The following is a 6,271-nucleotide window of genomic DNA, read 5'->3' as shown; positions in this document are numbered from 1 at the left end:
CACAAACACTGGTCAATTAAATTAGATTACACTTTTAAAGTGCTTGGCACTAGGACCTGACACATAGGCATCCAGTAAATCTTAGTGGCAATTAATAATAAATCATATTCTGAACTACTTAAAGATATTTTACACACATTTAAAATTCCAACAAAGAAGATGACCTCAGTGCAAAGACATCAAAACAAAGTATTCTCTGTAAACACATTGGGCATCATTTAATATTTTACATGTTTGACAAGGTCAGGTGTTCTGCTTTGGAGCACGCATGAACATTATAAAGGTGTGTGTTTGGGGAGGAAAGATAGCAACTGCAGAGGTAAGGATTTTAAGGCACATGACAAATTAACAAAAATGAGATGTGATACATCTGTCACTTAGCTCCTGTGTGGACACTACATATAGCCAATGAACCAATAACATTTGAAAATTTGAACAAGTTTGGGTTTAGCAAAAGCATACTACTTTGTCATTCAATATCCTTTGTGTGAGGACCCTCAGTTAATTTTTGCTTTGATATTTAGTTAAGGAAGATTACTTTCTTTATAGATTAATATATCTGCTTTCTATTTTCAGAAACCACTTTGAGTTACTTGGCAACTTTCTTTGTTGCTTTAGCAGCTTTAGAGTTATACCTAACTTAATCATCCATGTGGGTAAAATCCGCTCAACCAATACATGGAGTGCTGAAAGCATCAACTCCTTCCCCTTTCAGTTTGGAAGTGCCTTACACCCTACCTAGTGTTAGAAGATGCCTTCAATATAAAAAGTTTATAAAGAATGGTATAAAATAGCATTTATAAGGTAGCATTTATAAAGAGACCAAAGTGGCATAATGGTGATTTCAGTGTTACTTACGTTCAGAAAACTGGCATTCAAATCCTATTTCCACCAGTTATTTAGCTCTTTAGCTTCTCCACATGGCATACTCTTTTCTTTGCCTTTATTCCTTTAATTTTCCTAATTGGAATGCCCTCCCCCCTCCTCTTACTGAAGCCAAACCACTAGACAAAGCCACATACTTGGCAGTTTCTTATCTGTTTTTACAGCTCAATCACGGTTCTGTCCTTCCAATGACATTGAATGGCTCAGGGAAACATGTGACTCTAGATGGCTTCATCAAAGCAAAGTGCTTTATAGCCTGAGAGTTGTGCTCAAACTACTGAGGAAGAGAAACACTCTTTCCACTAAGCCTGAAGCTTTCTAGTGGCTATGGTGACACTGAAATGGAAGAGGTTGCCCAAGTTTGCCTGAAATTAACTCCAGCACCAAGGACAACAGGTTTAAGAGATGGAGACACACATACTTTTGCATACTTGGATCCAGCCATGCCAGCAGCCATGTACCAAGGAACTTTTCAATTATATTGCTCAATAAATTACCTTTTATGGGTAAGTCTGCTCGAGTTTCATTTCACTCACTTGCCACTGAAACTTTGCTGACTAATTAATTTGCCTGCAGTGGGAGGTGCATGTGAGTCACGATGTTACAGGCTAATGGCTCTGTGGATGAGGAAGAGAAGCGAGCAGAGGAGGGCTGTTCTGAATTGGTCACACTGAAACAAAACAATGAGGAGGAAGAAAAGTCTGTCCCAGTCACAATTATCACCGGGTATTTAGGTGCTGGGAAGACCACACTTCTGAGCTACATTTCTACAGAGCAACATAATAAAAGAGTAGCCATTATTCTGAATGAATTTGGGAAAGGAAGTACAGTGGAGAAATCCTTAGTTGTTAGCCAGGATGGAGAACTCTATGAAGAGTGGCTAGAATTTGGAAATGGTTGCCTCTGCTGTTCAGTAAAGGACAATGGCCTTAGAGCTATTAAGAATTTGATGCAGAAGAAGGGAAATTTGATTACACACTGTTAGAAACCACTGGATTAAGCAGATCTTGGTGCTGAGGCTTCTATCTTTTGGGTTGATGCTGAATTAGGAATTGATAATTACTTTGATAGTATCATAACTGTTGTGGACTCAAAATATGGATTAAAACATTTATCAGAAGAAGAAGATGATGACTTTTTCAATGAAGCTACTGATCAGGTTGCTTTGGCAGAGATCATCATCATCAACAGAACAGACTTGGTTTCAGAAGAGAATTTAAACAAATGATGAACAAAAATTAGATTAATAAATGGATTAGGAAAAATTTTGGAAACACAAAGGTCAAAAGTTAATCTCTCTAATGTGTTAGAACTTCATGCCTTTAACAATCTTTCTGAAATAAGTTTGCAGAAAAAACTTCAGTATGTTCCAGCAACACAACTTCACCTTTATCAGATAATTGTTACAATCACATTAGCAGTACCAGGAAATGCAAAGGAAGAAAGTTTAAACATATTTGTTCAGAATCTCCCGTGGGAAAAGAATGTGAGAAACAAGAATGATCACTGCATGGAGGTCATACAAAACGGGCTGGTGTCAATCAAAGACAAACCACAAGTGATTGTCCAAGGTATCCAAAAGCTTTGTGATCTAGGGGAGACGCCAGTGAGCTGGAAAGATGACACTGAGAGGACATATAGATTGGTCCTTATTGGCAGGAATTTAGATAAGGATATCCTTACATAACTATTTATAGGTACTGTGACAGAAACAGAAAAGCAATGGACAACACATTTCAAAGAAGATCAAGTTTGTCCATAACGCTAGAAGTATTTCTTATCAAAAGAAATGAATGATTAAAAAAAAAAAAGGTGGGGGGGGGATATTTCAAGCATCTATTCTTTTGCATTATTTCTGTCATGAATGCCAACATCCTATTTTAGGTATTTATTTTACAGAATACAATAAATCAGTACTATAAAACATTTGGTATTCATACAGTGAAATATAACATCCTCTGAAGTATTATTTTTGGAGACAGGTGTTTTACAAAAATTATTTTCTGGAATTGGCTTTGGAGTACATATATGCTGAATTTATTACCTATGAAAGTTATTTAAAATAATGATGCTAAAACTTATTTCAAAATTGTTCTCTTTCCTTAGAACTTCAGCTGATCGCAAAAATATAATGATCATATTATTAAAAAATTTTAAAAAACAATGTCATCATTTTTGTCAAAGGAAAAGAAAGGCTGTGTGGCTAAAGACTTATAAGTGGAAGAAATCTGAGTCAAAGAAATTAATTTAAATCATCTATTTTTTAGACACTGCTAAGCCTTAATGGTATTTAGTGTAATGAAACTTCAGCCATTCATTTGGTAATGTATTTTGGAGATACCAGTTGTAGAGCTTTTAATTTTAAGTAAATTTTAATACTGGTACTAAATTTTAAGTATAATTTATTACTGGTACTAAACTTATCTTTTTTGTATTGTGGATATATATATATATATATATATATATATATATATGCCATTTTAACCATTTTTAAGTGCAAAATTCAGTGGCATTCATTGTATTTACAATGTTGTGCTACCATCAACCATCTATTTCCAAAACTTTCTAATCATCCAAAACAGAAACTCTGTACCTATTAAGCAATAGCTTCCCATTTCCCCTCTTCCAGCCCCTCTAAACTCTAATCAACTTCTGTCTCTAAGAATGTGCTTATTCTAGATATTTCCATGAGTGGAATCATACAGTATGTGTCCTTTTGTGTCTGGCTCATTTCACTCAACATAGTCTTCAGGGTTCATCCATGTTGTAACATTTATCAGTACATCATTCCTTTTTATGGCTCAGTGATGTTCCATTGTATGTGTGTACCACTTTTTGTTTTTCTGTTCATCTGTGGATGGACACTTGGGTTGTTTCCACCTTTTGGCTATATTGAATAAAGCTCCTCGGAACATCAGGGTAGAAGTATTCATTTAAGTCCCTACTTTCAATACTTTGGGATACATCTGGGAGTGGAATTGCCAGGTCATGTGATTATTCTGTGTTTGAATTTCTGAGGAGATGCCAGGCTGTTTTCTGCAGTGGCTGTGCCATTTTGCATTTCCAAGAGCAATGTAGGAGGGTTGTAGTTTCTCCACATCCTCACCAACATTTATACATAGCCATCCTGGTGGGTCTGAGGTGATATCTCACTGTGGTTTTGGTTTGCATTTCCCTGGTGGCTTGTGATGTTGAGTATCTTTTCATGTGCTGTTGACTGTATGTCTTCTTTGGAGAAGTGTCTCTTCAGATCCTTTGTCAATTTTTTTTATTGGGTTTTTGTCTTTTTGTTGTTCACTGGTAGAATTTCTTTGTATATTCTGGATATTGGATCCTTATAGGATGTATGATTTCCAAATATTTTCATCCATTCTGTAGGAATTTTTTTTTCTTGATGATGTCCATCGATGCACAAAGGTTTTTGATTTTGATGAAGTTCAGTCTATCTGTTTTTCTTTTGCTGCTCAAGCTTTTGGTGTCATATCTAAGCATCCAATGCCAAATCCACAGTCTTGAGGATTTTCCCTTATAAATTCTTCTAGGGTTTTTTGGTTTTAGCTCTTGCATTTGGGTTATTGATCCATTTTTAGTTAATTTTGGATGTGGTGTGAGGTAGGGGTTTATCTTGGTTTCTCTGGACTTCTTTAATTTTCAATAGAAACTAAAATGTGACAATGTATAAGACTTCAAATATAACTACAGGTAACTTAATAGTTTTATAATCTTTATATATTGTTTGTGCATAAGTATGCAATGGCCAACTTTTCTCCTATTCCTATTGAAAGCCAAGTCAACATAAATATAAGCATTAGGTTGAATTTAAAGAATTGTTCCCCAAATTAATGCTTGTTAAATATCAGAGAAAGCTATCAAAATTACTTTTGGAATTTCTTTTACAGAATTTTAAATAAAGGAATTTCACTTGTGGATCTTGAACTTCCAGTCCCTGAAAGGAGAGGCTTATTTGATTAAATCATCTCAAATTGTTTACTACGGTGTATTAATTTGGGATCCAGCAATGAGGTTGCTGATTCTAATCTTCCTTCTTTCTTCCATACATTTTTTTTATAGAGAACCTCTATATTCATCCAATTGCTTCCTGAATCTACTCTCAATTCATGGTTGATGAAACAAGCTTGTTTTGTGATAGCAACATCGCCCAGTAGAAAGTTAGCTGATTTTTCAGTTAGAGCTGAGTTTTAATCCCAGCTTTACTGCTTCTTTTCTGTTTAATCTTGAGCAAAATACTTACTCCAAGATTAGTCTGCTTATTTACAAAATGGATGGTGACAGTATCAACCATTCAAGCCTGTTGTGAGGATTAAATAGGTTTATAATGCACACAGCTGAGCTCCTGGCACACAAGATTCTAGTAAAATGTTTCTTCTTTCTAACAACTTAAATTTGTTTTATAATTAATATGTTTATGATCATACTTAATACTTATTATTTTGTCAAAGAACATTATCTAGATCTCTCTAGTTTAAGAAATGGGAAAAATGTTTGAAATAAGCTTAATCTGTAATCTGAAATATCTATATTTACAGAACTAAAAATATTTGTATTTTCTTTATAAGTGTATTAGCTCATCTTTAAATATTTTTCATTGCAAAGGTAATGGATGAATACATTTATGTTATATAAATATGAACAGTTATACTGATAAAATCAGTCTCTGTTGACCCTTCTTCAATTCCTGTCACTTCATAAGGGTAAGACAATGTTGTCAGCTTAATGCCTGTCTTTTAGACACTTCTTTTCAGTTACATACACTTTATAGTTTATGTATTTTCCAGAATGAGTTATTTTCCAATGATCGGAGTCATAGTTTAAACCACTTCTTCAATTTGCAATGGAGGTTTTATTTTTGCAATGTTTGTGTATTTTTAATAAAACATATTGTTTATTCTATTTACACACACACACACACACACACACACAGTATACTCAGTGCTGAGAATTCAATGGCAACCCAGTTGTCTCAGCCTCATCAAGTTAATGTTCTTGTGAGGGATACAAATGAGTAAGTGAGTCATAATAACTTCTGATAGTGGAAAAATACAGGGGATTATGGGAGCACACAGCACGGGTACCTGACTCAATTTATGGGAGTTGGGGAGTGGAAGAGTTCTCAGAGGAAGCAACATTAGGTGGACTCTCTGTTATTTCTTTTTCAGATATCAAATTAAAGATCTTCAGTTTGTACTCTAAAACTGAGCACATGGTGAGTAATAATGTTGACACCTAGTCATAGGTATCTTCATTATAACACTAAAACTATAACTTTTCTTTAAAATTCCAACCCAGTAATATGTCACCCCTTCATTCTATTTTAATAACTAAATTTGCATTATTCATGATTATTGCCTCAAAAACAGATTATCAC

At 34.5% G+C, this 6,271-nt stretch overlaps 1 pseudogene; it reads left to right on the top strand.

Annotated features, from left to right (window-relative positions):
• Positions 1 to 1,483: 1,483 nt before the first annotated feature.
• Positions 1,484 to 2,647, top strand: LOC119526963 (annotated as a pseudogene).
• The last annotated feature ends 3,624 nt before the right edge of the window (positions 2,648 to 6,271 follow it).

The sequence above is a fragment of the Choloepus didactylus genome, chromosome 1, assembly GCF_015220235.1.
Source record: "Choloepus didactylus isolate mChoDid1 chromosome 1, mChoDid1.pri, whole genome shotgun sequence".
In the NCBI taxonomy this organism is placed as follows: Eukaryota; Metazoa; Chordata; class Mammalia; order Pilosa; family Megalonychidae; genus Choloepus; species Choloepus didactylus.
Note: the sequence above shows the minus strand (reverse complement) of the source record. Positions and strands in the feature narration are given on the sequence as shown.